Source organism: Jaculus jaculus, chromosome 5, assembly GCF_020740685.1.
Source record: "Jaculus jaculus isolate mJacJac1 chromosome 5, mJacJac1.mat.Y.cur, whole genome shotgun sequence".
Classification (NCBI taxonomy): Eukaryota; Metazoa; Chordata; class Mammalia; order Rodentia; family Dipodidae; genus Jaculus; species Jaculus jaculus.
The window spans coordinates 11,493,222-11,506,891 of record NC_059106.1 but is presented as its reverse complement, the minus strand read 5'-3'; the positions used below and the strand labels follow the sequence as shown (position 1 = coordinate 11,506,891).

At 45.9% G+C, this 13,670-nt stretch overlaps 1 protein-coding gene and 1 non-coding gene across 3 annotated transcripts in view; both read right to left on the bottom strand.

Moving 5' to 3' along the window:
- The window catches only part of Slc35f3 (solute carrier family 35 member F3), a 256,842-nt gene that overhangs the window by 43,502 nt on the left and 199,670 nt on the right, over nucleotides 1-13,670 (bottom strand). The window lies entirely within an intron of this gene.
- On the bottom strand, nucleotides 13,555-13,659 carry LOC123461177. The gene has a single exon (XR_006637489.1). It is a non-coding gene; the product is annotated as a U6 spliceosomal RNA (small nuclear RNA).

Below are 13,670 nucleotides of genomic sequence, written 5' to 3'. Positions count from 1 at the left end.
ATCCTCGTGCTTCCTTTGCTAGAGCAGAGTGTGGCTTTAGACATAATTCTTTTTACCTACAACCAACATTTCTCTCCTCTTATTTCTTGGCTGTGCTGTTTTGGCTTTGCAAACCTGTTTTCTTTGGCTACATGGTCTCTTATTCAAAAGATCCAGACCACACAAGCCAAACTTACAGAGCTCTGCATAGCTAAGAAAACAACCTACAGAGCAAAGAGACAACATTCAAGCAGGAAAAAATGTTTACAAGTCATGTATTTGATAAGGGGGTTAATATACAGAATTTGTGATGAACTCAAAGAACTTAATACCAAAAGACCCAAAATAATCTAATTTAAAAAACAAATGACAACACCACCAACACCAACAAAAGCCATCATCAGGGAGGATGAGGCAGGAGGATCACCAGCACCATGAGTTTGAGGCCAGCCTGGGGCTACAGAGTGAGTTCCCAGTCAGCCTGGGCTAGTGTGAGAGCCACTTTGAAGACAGACAGACAAATTCCTTCACCCCAAATAGGGTAAAGACCCAAAGAGATACCTGTCTATAAAAGACATTCAAGTAGCAAACAGACCTATGAAAAAATGTTCAAAATCACTTATCATTAAGAAAATGTATGGGCTAGAAAGTTAATTCAGTGGTTAAGGCACTTGCCTGCAAAACTAGAGGATACAAGTTTGATTCCCCAGGACCCATGTAAGCCAAATGCATAAGGTGGCATATGCATGTGGAGTTCCTTTGCAGCAGCTGAAGGCCCTGGTGTGACCATTTTCTCTCTCTCTTTCTATCTCTCTCTCTTTCAACTAAATAAAAAACAATGGGCTGGGCATGGTGACACATGCCTTTAATGCCAGCACTCGGGAGGCAGAGGTAGGAGGATCACCGTAAGTTCGAGGCCACCCTGAGACTACATAGTGAATTCCAGGTCAGCCTGAGCTAGAGTGAGACCCTACCTCGGAATAAATAAATAAATAAAAATATTTTAACAATTAATAAAAAGAAAATGCAAATCAAAACCATAATGAGATATCTCTCACTTCAGTGAGGATGGCTGTTATTAGAAAGATAGAAAATGACAAATGCTGATGAGGCAAGACCTTACCCACTCTTGGTAGCAATGCATGAAGGCTTCTCACAAAAACTAACCCATTAAAATTACCATAAAATCCAGCAATCCCACTACTGGGTATATAGTCAAGGAAAATGAAGTCAGTAAGTCTGTACTCCTATCACTTTCAGTGGAAAAATATTCACATTAGACAAGACAGGGAAGCAGCCTAGATGTCCACCAGCCGATGAATGGATCAAATATGGTATACAGACACAATGACTGCTATCTGCCGGTGAATAAATATGAAACCTTGTTACTTGGGACAATATGTTAAGTGAAATAAGCCTGTAACAGAGGGATCAACACTGAATTATGCAGTTTGTATCAGTCACTTCCTCATGGCTATGAACAAATAACTGCCCAGAAACAAGTTAAGGAAGGAAAGGGTTTATTTTGGCTTACATTTCAAAGGGATACAGTCCATTGGGGGTAGGGGGAAAGAGATGTAAGACAGGCCAGCTGGTCATATTTGAGCCAGAGGCAGGAAGTGAGAGCACAAATAGGAAGTGAGGCAAACAGGAAGTGAGGCTGGGCTATAAACCCTCAAGCCCCACCCACAATGACCTACTTCCTCCAGCAAGGCCTTACCTCCTGAAGTTTCCACAACCTTCCTGAACAGTACCACCAGCGTTCAACCACGGGAGCCTGTGTGGGACATTTCATAGTCAAACCACAACACTTTTCATATTGGAGGCAAACAAATGGCATAGAAGTTGAGAGAGGGATAGTAGTTACTAGAGGCTGGCAAGGGCAGGGGCTGTGGAGACACTGGTCAACATGTGGCTTGGTTATCTCTTCACAGGAGGAGTGAGCGCTGGTGTTCTATGGAGCAGTGGTGTAAATAGAGTTAATAATAAAGCACTGCATAGCTCAACATGGAAAAGGAGATTAGATAAATTCACCATAAAGAAATGATCATCATTTATGGCCACAGGGCTGTTGATTACTTCAATCACTACACAATGAATACATGAATCAAAATACCATCTATGGGGCTGGAGACATGGCTCAGCGTAAGTAAGGTGCTTGCCTCCAAAGCCTAATGACCTGGGTTTGATTCCTTGGTACCCATGTAAAGCCAAATACGCAAAGTAGTGCTTGCATCTGGAGTTCATTTGCAGTGAGTGGAGGCCCTGGTGTGTTCATTCTTTCTCTTTCTCTCTGTCTCTGCTTGCCAATAAATAAATCAATAAAACATCACCTATGTCCAATAAACGTGTATCATGACTATGTTGTCAATGAGACATTTTAATGATCATCTCTCTTCTATGAGTGGAAAGATGAAGCTCCAGAAATTTATGCAGATTGCTGTTGATACCCAGCAATTTGCATTCCATGTCCCATGCCCCGAGTTTATTCCTCAGCCTGGACTTGGCCTGATCTTTCAAAACTCAAACAAAGAGCACACTGGAGCCATACGGAATCTCCCTCCAGAGCACACTGTAGTTTGAGCAGTATTCACTCAGGCCAAACCTCAGACTCCCAGAATATCTTCTGGCCATCATCAATTTTTTTTTTCTCCATTACAACACAAAGCCTCACCCTTGGCTTACAGTGGCAGACTACGTTCCATGAGTGTATAATGAAGAGGAGGATGAGAGTGTTCCCTTGTGAGTCTGTCGGAGCCCTTCACAGACTCCCCTGGGGCATTGGCTTAAGTGAAAACTCTGAGACTACTCTGGGCTGAATAAATCAGGTCTAGAGTGGACATTTACAGACTATGAAGCAACTCAGTGCGTGCCTGGGTCTGCTGATACCAAAGCAACAAGATGTAGATACAAACCTCATGTCTTCAGAAAGCAGAATCAGCACCAAGACCAACTAAACAGAGAGCTGAGGAACCACAGAGAGGGGTCACATTAGAACACCGGGAAGATTCAACCTCCACAGCATGAGAAGTATGAAAGATATGCTGTCTTTTATGATTATTATTTTTAGAGAGAAAAGCAGAGAGAGAGAGAGAGAGAGAGAGAGAGAGAGAGAGAGAGAGGGAGGGAGGGAGGGAGGGAGGGAGGGAGGGAGGGAGGGAGGGAGGGAGGGAGGGAGAGAGGGGGAAAGAATGAATATGCCAGGGCCTTTCAGCAGCTGTGAACAAAGTCCAGATGTGGGCGTCCGCAACACTGTATGCTTGCGTCACTATGTCTGGCTATGTGGGACCTGGAGCTCTGAACGTGTGTTCTTGGGCTTCTCAGGCAAAAACCTTCACTGCTAAGCCATTGCTCCAGCCCCCTTCTGTCTTTTCTATCAAAGGGTTAGTAGACAATACAGGGAAACTCATTTCTAGAGAACATCACTGGGTGGGAAGGCCCTCCTCAGTCAACAGTCCTTAAATCCAAAGCTTGGCCAATCACATAAGGGGATGAAGCTGAACTCTGACTAATCAGAGTGAGGCACAGGGCCTTCTCCTTAGGGTCAAAACCTCAGCAGACTTCTTGCTGGCTTCTGTCTGACTCTTTAGATGCTGTGTGTGATTCTGTAGAAGTGGGCATCACCTTGCGGGTAATCTGCATTGTGTGATCACTCTTGGCCCCAGCCTCATTTCTAACACCTGGAAAACACACACACACACACACACACACACACACACCACTTAGAACTGTTAGACATGATCTCAGTGCCTGATAGATAGAACGTTCCATAATCATACCAACTAATTTTAAGTAAACAAATGCTTCCGAATCATTAAAAAACTTGTATTGGGGGGGGGGGGTTTCGAGGTAGGGTCCCACTCTAGCTCAGGCTGACCTGCAATTCACTATGTAGTCTCAGGGTGGCCTTGAACTCACGGTGATCCTCCTACCAGCATGCCCAGCCAAAAACTTGTATTTTTTTTTAATTAGAGGACACATACCCACTCCAAATCTTTCATACACTATCCATTTCCTTAGTCAATATTTTTTTTCAGGAGCAGCTCAGGATACTGAACTCAATGTCAAAATCAACACTCCACGAAAGCAGTCTGAATCAAGCTGAGTATGTGACATTGGAGCTGCAATTTCACTGCTTAAAGGCATTAGTATCCAGAGAAAGAGATCACCCAAATATAGCAGTCTGACTAATCAAGACACAACTACCAGAGGACAAAAATAGTCCATCAGAGACACTGTCCCAGCCCAGCCTGGACAATGGTGTCCCTGTACATGGGGACGGCTTTCTCACAGTCGCGCGCCTGGGCTCCCAGGAGCAGAGCACCACACATTGCCAGCCTGGAGGACTTCTGAGTTGCTGCTGCTCAGTCACTGTGAGGCAGCTTGGATGGTATAAAAGCCCTCTTCACTCTGTCTTGTTGTGGGTTTCAATTAGCTAATGGGAGGTGGGAAGTCATTAGATTGCTGCTGAATGTCAGAGATAGGCTTTTGTTTAAGTCTCTGGAGGTCTGAGGAAGAAGCAGAAAGGGTGTGAGTCAGATGCCTATTGAAGTGGAGATTGAACACAAAGGGAAATCATTTTCCAGGGGGAAGGACACTCAGAGGTCATCTTGGACAGATAATAAAATTCTTTTTTTTTTTTTTTTAATTTTGAAAGCCTGAAGATAAGCATCAGACTTGTGAGAGAATTTTCAGAGGGGGTTAACTGAGCCAGGGTTCCCAGACTGAATAAAAGGAGAAAAGCCAGCTGAGCACTAACTGCCCCTCTTCTTTGCTTCCTGCTCCAGTGAGATGTGAGCAGGCAGCCTCCTATTCCCACTGCCACACCTTCCCCACCAGCATGGACCGCTAAACTGTGAGCCAAAATAAATTCTTCTCCCTTTAAAGGTGGCTTCAATCAGATACTTTGACACAGCAATGAGAAAAATAACAGAAACGAGACTTTTGGAGTCTTGCTTCCTCTAGGATTGGCTGCACCATTCCTTTTCAAAAATTACTTTTATTTATTTGTGAGAGAAATAGAGGAGAGGAGACAGACGAGAATAGAAGAGATACAGAGGGAGATAGCATGGGTGTGTCAGGATCTCTGGCCACTGCAAACAAACTCCAGATGCATGGGCCACGTTGTGCATCTGGCTTTACACGGGTATTGAGGGATTGAACCTGGGTGGACAGGCTTTGCAAGCAAGCACTTTTAACCACTGAGCTATGTCTCTGGCTCTGCTGCACCATTTCTTCACATAGAGTGGCTTTCTAGTCATTCTCTCCCCAGGCATCCCCACACACCTTCCTCTGGACGCACGGTTACTCACATTCTTGTAAGAGCTCAGGACGGGCTGTGTCACTGCTGCATGGCCCATGGGTACAGAACCCTTCAGAATTCTGTCCCTTAGTTTACCCCATAAGCATGATGCTAACGTGTTAGCATCATTATTGTTCTTTAGGTCCAAGCTTCCCTGCACATCTGTAATTGGCACTTTTAACTTCAATAGGTATTGCATACCCATTAAACACAATTGCCTATGAAGAGAATGCTTACTAATTCTTCCTTTCCTGGTTCAGGCCAACCATTTAAAGAGAGTCCCTATTAAACCCTGGCAGCTGACTCACACTGTTAGTAATTACCTAACATTGGTGTTCTTTAGTTTTCTTTTTAATTTAAAAAGATGCACCCTCATTCTCTTAGGAATCCCCACACTGTTGTTACTGTAGTTTCTGTACTTACAAAGTTGTCTGGGAGAGCAAATGTCATCCCAACTGAACTTCCTGTCTAGCAAATTGTCTACGACGCAATACAGAGAAACCTCCAGGCCGGGGTTGTTGCTCAGCGGTAGCACATGTGCCTCGCACATACAGGCAGGCTTGACCCCAACACCGTGGAGAAAAATCAAACAAGTGGTATTTCCTATTCAATTATCTTTCTTCTTTCAACACCAGCATTGGCTGTAATCTTTGAAAACCTCAGCATTCTTGTTGGGTGGTTTCTTTGACTGAGTGCCCATTTGTTGTGAAGTGAATGGCAGATCCTGCAAGCAAACAAACAATCAAATCCAAACCCAGCTCAACCGCACCACACCACACCAGTAATCTATGGCAGTGGCTTTGAGAGTGCAGAGCCACTGGCCAGTCATGAGCAGCAGAACTAATAGAGTTAACAGCCAAAGCAGAGATACTCAACAAGGGGGTGCCTTCAAAGAAAACATAAGAGAATGCTTTGAGTGTTTAAGAGTTTAGATGAGATTTTGGGAAATCTGGCCGACAGATATTTGGACAAAAATAATTCTCTCTAGGCTCATGAAATAAAAGGCAAACATAAAATGAAGAATAGTATATTATGGGAATCATAATTTCAGCTTAAAAATGAGCTCCTCACATCATTCAGTTCACTTAAAATTAACTTCATCATGTGTCATATACTGGTAACAAAATGTGCCTGTTTTGAGTGGTATCCGTGAGCTGTGGCAGATTGTCACAAGCATGACACTATGACACAGTGTCCTCCCACCATCTCCACAAGTTGGCTCACTTTTTAAAATGTTTGTTTGTTTGTTTGTTTAAGGAGAGAGACACACACAGAATGTGTGTGCCAGGGCCTCCTGCTGTTGCTAATTCCAGATGCATGCACCACTTTGTGCACCTGGCATTGTGTGGGTGCTGGGGAATCAAACTTGGGGCAGACAAGCACTTTTAACCACTGAGCCATCTCCCCAGTCCTTGCTCAGTTTTTATTCAAGAATTCATCACTGCTTATTTTCACAATGTTCGGTTTTATCTTCAAGAACTCTAATAAAATACATTCCTACTCCTATATACTATGGTCTTAGACATTAATAGACTTTTAGAGCCATTTTAGGTTTATAGAAATGTTGAACTGAAAGGACTGAACTCACATGTCTCCCCCCTTAGCATTATTAATTAACATCATTTTAAAAATCATTTTAACCCTTTGTTTATTTATTTATTTGAGAGGGAGGGAGAGAGAGAAAGAGAGAGAGAATGGGTGCACCAGGGCTTCCAGCCACTGCAGACAAACTCCAGATGCACGCACCTCCTTGTGCATTTGGCTTATGTGGGTCCTGGGGAATTGAACCTGGATCCTGTGGCTTTGCAGGCAAGCACCTTAACTGTGAAGCCATCTCTTATCTTTTATCCACATGCTAATTAAGCATCACTCTGGGTTACAGTATCACATGGCGCATTCCCATTGCCTTCCTAGTTTCACCTTCCTGTGCCCCATGACCCCAAGCCTTGTGAGGCCGTGGGAAGCATCACCTTTTACTGCCTCTATGGTCCTGCAAAGAGTTTTTCCAGAATGCCTCAGGGTTGGAATCAGAGTGTGCACACAACGTTTTCAGACCGCCTCCCTCCGTTTAGCCGCGGGATGCGTTGCAGTGGAACTGTATGGTGCAGGCACATGGCTACTGCTGCCTATGATGCTGCCCCACTGCCCGTGGTCTTGCATGGTGCTGGGCAAGAGGTTGTCTGGAGTGGGACATGCCAGGGGTACAGGTCTCACGAGCAGTCGCTCATGCTGGAGTGGGCTTTTATTGGTGACGCTGCTGCCCGAGTCACTCAAGCTTCCATAGGTGACCCTGATAAACTCACCGGCTTCTTAGGCATCACTTCTTTCGTCTGGGAGGAGTGAAACTGATTCACCACACAAGGTCGCCCGCAGCACTCCCGGTTCCTCTAGGCCCTGCAAGGACGCCTCTCGTGTCTGGCAGTTACAAGTCACTTGGGGTTATGAACATCGGCAGGCCAGGTTTCTGGTGGGCGTGTGTCCAGTTCATCTGAAGACAAGCACTGGATCACTTAGTAATGGCTGGGCACTAGTTAAACTCTCATTGCTGCAACAAAATACCCGAAGCAGGCGACTTAGGGAGGAAGGGAAGGGTTTGTTTCGGGTATGATGCAAGGGGCACGTCCGTGCTGGTGGAAAGACGTGGCATCAGCAGCCGCAGCAGCTGCTCGCGCGCAGTCCGCAGCCAGGAACCGGGAACCACGGACGCTGCTGGCAGCCCGCTTGGCCCTGGCTCCGCGCTGGGCCCCTGCCCATGGGATGGTGCCGCTCCCAGGAAGCCCGGGTCTCCCAACCTCAATTAGCCTAATCCAGCCAGTCTCTCACAGACATGCCCAGGATTTGTTCCCATGGTGACTCTAAACCCTGTGGAGTTGACAACCACTCGGGTTGTTTGGCCTTCTGGGGCTCTTTCCTGGTGGTGGCGTGCCTGTCTTCTGAGCCAGCAATGAACAAGACACCCCGCGGCCCCACATTCTCAGCAGCACGTGGCGCCGTCAGGCCTTTGGATTTTAGCCATTACAGTAGGTAGACGGTGGTGTTGCTCTGCTGTTTATTTGTGGCTATTGCGTAAGCCTGTCCACAGGTATACACGTGCGTGTGGAGGCCGGAGGACAATCTCAGGCGTCATTCCTTAGGGACACCGTCCACTCTTTCTTTTCCAGATAGTCTCTCAGACCGAAACTCACCAATTAGACTAGAGTAGATGGCCAGCGAGCCCCGGAGATCCTGTTGCCTGTCTCCACTGCCCCAGTGCCGGGACTACAAGCGGGCATTGCCACACATCTGGATTATGTATATGGGTTCTGAGGATTGAACCGAGGTCTTCATGCTTGCGTGGCGAGCAGTGCACTCGCTGAGCCATCTCTCGTCGCTCTGTAAGTCCCTGATGACCCAGGAGGACGAGCGTCTGCTCATCGTCCTTCTCTGTGGAGGTGTCTCCTCTCATCTGCCCACCTTGAAACTGGGCTTGCCTGAAGTTCAAGTGTTCTTTGTACAATACGGATACAGTTCATCACAGACATTTTGTCTCACACTACGGCTGTCTCTTCATTCTCCTAACAATGTCTTTCACAGGGCAGAAATTTCAAGTTATAAATGATATCCTAAGGTACAGTATAGAGAATAAACTGTCATAGGAGAATCGAAACCCTGCCTAAGAAAAGGGAACAACAGGCTAAAATCAAACAGCAAGTTTGATAGTGTGGCTGGATGGCTCCCTCCATGTTGGTGACAAACCGAAACATGTGGCCAAAGCTTTCTCAGCTGATTTGACATGTTTTAATAAATAAGCCATACTCACTTCTCCTTGACATCTTTCCTTATTAAGTATTTACTAACTGAGTACTGAGTCATTCATGAGTTTTACAGTGAGTCAACGCTATGTCTGTTGGGTTCAGAGCCTTTCTTCCAATGATTTAAGAAACTGGGAGGTGATCTATCAAAATATTTCCTTTTCGTCATAGTACCTTTCACAATTATGTTTACAAGCTTCTTCAGTAGTGTGGAGTAGAATTAACTCGAGCCTGAAAGCTTGAGAGAAGTTCAAGGTCAACTCTGGCTACACAGTGAATTCAAGGCCAACTTGTCTGAAAATAAAATAACAAAACGAAAATGGTTGGGGTCCGGGAGCTAGCTCAGTTGGTAAAATACTTGGTATGCAAGCATGAGGACCAACAATTTAGATCCCAAGTGCTCACATTAGTGCCAGATGGGCACGGCTGTTGCCTGTAATCCCAGTGACTGGGAGGCACGCATGCATCTCTGAGGGAAGCTGGCTGGTTAGACTAGCGGAACTGGTGAGCTCTGGGCTCAAATGAGAGGCCTGCTTCAGTAAAATAAAGAGGAGAGTGACCAAGGAAGACGGCCAACGTCAACCTCTGGCCTCCACACACACATGCACATGCACACACACGTGTCGAAGGAAGAACGGCGCAAAGTCCTTGTCTGCGACATCTCCCAAGATACAGCTCGTCCTGGGGGGCATCACTCCGGGGATCTTTCTTGCCTTGGCTGCATCCAGCCTGGGCCAGGGGCCTTCCCTTCCATTCCTGCACATGATTTTTTCAAAGGGCTCATCAGAGAGCACCTGGGGAGGTGCCACTGCTGTGCTTGGCTCTTCTTTCTCTAGGGGCGATTTGACTCAGTTGTCCCCCATAGGCTTGCGTGCTCGCTCTGAGTGCTTAGTCCTCGGTTGGTGGAAATTTGGGAGTTGGAGCCTTGCTGGAAGAGGCGTGTTACTGTGGGATGGGCGTTGGGGTGTGGTAGCCAGCTCCCACTAGCTAGAGTTAGGCTCACTCTCCTGCTGCTGTTGTCCACCTGCTGGGACGGAGGTGATGTCCGTCCTCTGCTCCACCATGCTTCTTTCCCACCATCAGGAAGCTTTCCCTGGAGACTGTATGCCAAACTCTGAAGAGACGCCCTTCACTCCTTTTAGTTGTGTGACTGTAAAATCACGTACCCTGTTTGGAGAGCTGAATGCATCCGGACACCTGTTTCATTTCTCCACTACCAGGCAAATGGGTTTTTAGTTTCTTATTTGTAAATGTATATTTAAGCAATACAGCCATCCAATCCCTATTCCTTGCTCTTCTAGTCTTTACTTTTAATTTTTTTCTCAGAGCTGGGAATGGAACCCAGGGTATTGCATATGTTAAGCAAACACTCTGCCACTCAGCTACATTCCTAACTCTTGTGCATGTTTTTATTTTTATTTTTGTTGTTGTTTTTTCAAGGTAGGGTTTCATTCTAGCTCTAGCTGACTTGAAATTAACTCTGTATTCTCAGGGTGGCCTCGAACTCACAGCGATCCTCCTACCTCTGCCTCCCGAGTGCTGGGATTAAAGGCGTGCACCACCGCATCCAGCAAATTGTTTTAAATATAAGTGGCAGTGTGCCTTGTCTTGTCTGCTTTTTCTGGAATTCCTATTTATCTTCACATAAACACACAGCTTTTAATTATGACTGACAATGAGCTTACACAGCATTTATTTATATTTTAGAGAGAGAGAGAATTGGTGCACCAGGGCTTCAGCCAGTGCAGCTGAACTCCAGATGCTTGCGCCACCTAGTGGGCATGTGAGACCTTGTGCTTGCCTCACCTTTGTGCATCTGGCTTGTGTAGGATCTAGAAAGAGATCAAACCTGGGTCCTTAGGCTTAGCAGGTAAGCACCTTAACTGCTAAGCCGTCTCTCCACACCTAGCATTGTTTTTGAAAGGTCTTTGAACAAGTTTTTATTTATTTACTAGACAGAGAGAATACATATAAGTGTGCTAGGGCCTCTTGCCACTGTGAATGAACTCCAGACATATGTGCCACTTTGTGTACCTGGCTTTACATGGGTGCTGGGGAATCGAACCCTGGACTAGTGCACTTTGCAAGTGATGAGTCAACTCCCCAGGCCTCACGTCATTTTTCACCTATTGACGATTTTTATACTTGTATACAATGTATTTCAATTCTAATCGCCTCCTGTTATCTTCTCTTTTCTCCCTCTCTCATTGAACCCCCTACTCTTACCAACTTGCCCCTCTCCTGCTTGATGTCTTTGTGTCTCTCTGTGTGTGCCCGTGTATATGTGTGTATCCGTGTATGGATTCCAGTGAGTTTTTAATTAGGGTTGCTTGCTTCAACATGGGTGGGAGCTTATTTACCAGGCATGTACAAGTTACCAGTGGTTACATCCTGGGTGAAAACATTGTCTCTGCCCCCAATACAGTGTCTTTTACAGGTGAATATTTTAGATTACTTGTATCCTTAGCTAATTATAAAGTGCAATGAAATCTTGTTCAAACTTAGGGGCTCCAAACTTGGCAGTACATCCGTGAATGTGAATTCCTAGATGTGAAGGTATAAAGCATTCATACAATTTCATGTTTAACACCTACATTCCACTTGTAATTTGTAAAAAAACATTTTATTTGTATATTTAGTAGAGAGAGAAAGGGTGTACTATGGCCTCTAGCCACTGACAACAATGTCCAGACGCATGTGCCACCATGTGAACCTGGCTTACGTGGGTTCTGGGGAATCAAACTTGGGTCCTTAAGCTTCGTAGGCATGCGCCTTAACCACTAAGCCATTTCTACTGCCCCCGTTTGTAATTTCTTCGAGAATCACCTAAGTAGGATGTATACCTAAAATTTATTTTTCTTGGTGTTTTTCATTTCTTTTGCTTTGGTTTTTTTGAGGTAGGGTCTCATTCTAGGCCAGGCTGACCCGGAACTCACTCTGTTGTTCCAGGCTGGCCTTGAACTCACTCTGTTGTTCCAGGCTGGCCTTGAACTTACTGTCATCCTCTTCCCTCTGCTTCCCTGGTGCTGGGATTAAAGGCATGTGCCACCATGCCTGACACTTTTTCATTCTTTACTAGTTTGTCTTTCCTTCAGTGATGTGTGTGTTGCCAATTGCACACCAGAGCTCTCCATGTATCTATTTTATTGGTGTATGTACATATCCATGTGTGTGTAGGGTACACATGTATGTACACATGTATGCACACATGTATGTGCAGGCCAGCCTCAGGTAACATTCATCAGATACCATCCACTTTTTTTTTTTGAGATAGGGTCTCTCACTGGTCTAGAATTCACCAACTAGGATAGACTAGCTTGCCAGTGAGCCTGAGAACCACCTGTCTTCATCCCAACAAACAATCATGGGCTTGGGGGATTGAAATGAGGCCCATGGGGCTGCAAGGCAAGAGCCTTACCAACGAGCCATCTCCGCAGCCATGTCTGTGCATGTAACTGCCCTTGGTTTTCCATGGTATTCTGTCTGGGTATTGCCTGGTCAGGCTGCTTCAATACTGGGGTTTCTGGGGTTACTTTTACCTCCACATCAGCCAATCTCTCTTCCTTCTCAGGGTTTTGCTGTCCATGTGTTAAAAACCAAACCTTTGGCCTCTTAATTGGGACAGCATTATACATAAATGAACCTAGGGAGGGGGTCACACTGTAATGTTGTTGAGTCTCGAGAAATTGTCATTTTCTTCATAAGCAGTCCTGCAAGTTTTCACTAGGTTTTCACAGGGCTTTAAGCTGTCCTGTGGCACTTCTAAATGTGCCCTTTTCTCCCATCGTTTCCACCTACTCGTTGTTCCCAGAATGGCTGTGGGTCAAGGAGTCACCCTTGTGGTCTGAAGATGAAACATCCCCACAGGCTCTTGTGTTTGAACAATGATCTCAGCTGGTCATGCTGTTTTGGGAGGATGTGAAACTTTGGGAAGGGGGTCCTAGCTTGAGGAAGTGGGTGACTGGGACAGTGGGCTTTGAGGGTTACAGGTCACCCCCACTTCCTGTTCCATTTCTGCTTCCTGCTCTGCCCAGTTGCAAGCAAGGTCCTGCCAATGCGCCGTCCCATCACCATGTCTTCTGCCATGACAGGCCGTGCCCCCTAAATCAGGAACGCAAATAAACCTTTTCTCCCTAAGTTTCTTTGCCAGGTGTTTTTTCACTGTGAGAAAAATAACAACACAGTTCCTTAGTTACAAGTCCTGCGTGTCCACTCGCCACTTCCTGTCCACGGGCGACAGGGCAGCGCACCTGCTATCTTTTGTCCCCACTACCTTCGCTCACAGTTTTCCTTGTTCAGATAATACCTCTGCTCATCATTTCATTTGCTTCACCTGTGCGTGTGTGGGGGGGTGTGCGCACGCGCACACACATGCATGAGGTGCACGTAGAAGTCTGAGCAAAGCCTCGATGTCAGTCCTCACCTTTTCCCTTGTCTGAGGCAGAGGCTGGGATTACGGGTGTCTGCTACAGTACCTGATGCTTCTTAATGGAATGCTTCAGGAATTTGCATGTCATCTGTGTGTAGGGGTCATGCTAATCTTCTCTGTATTGTTACCATTTTAGCATATTGCTGCTGAAGCAAGCACACATCTGACT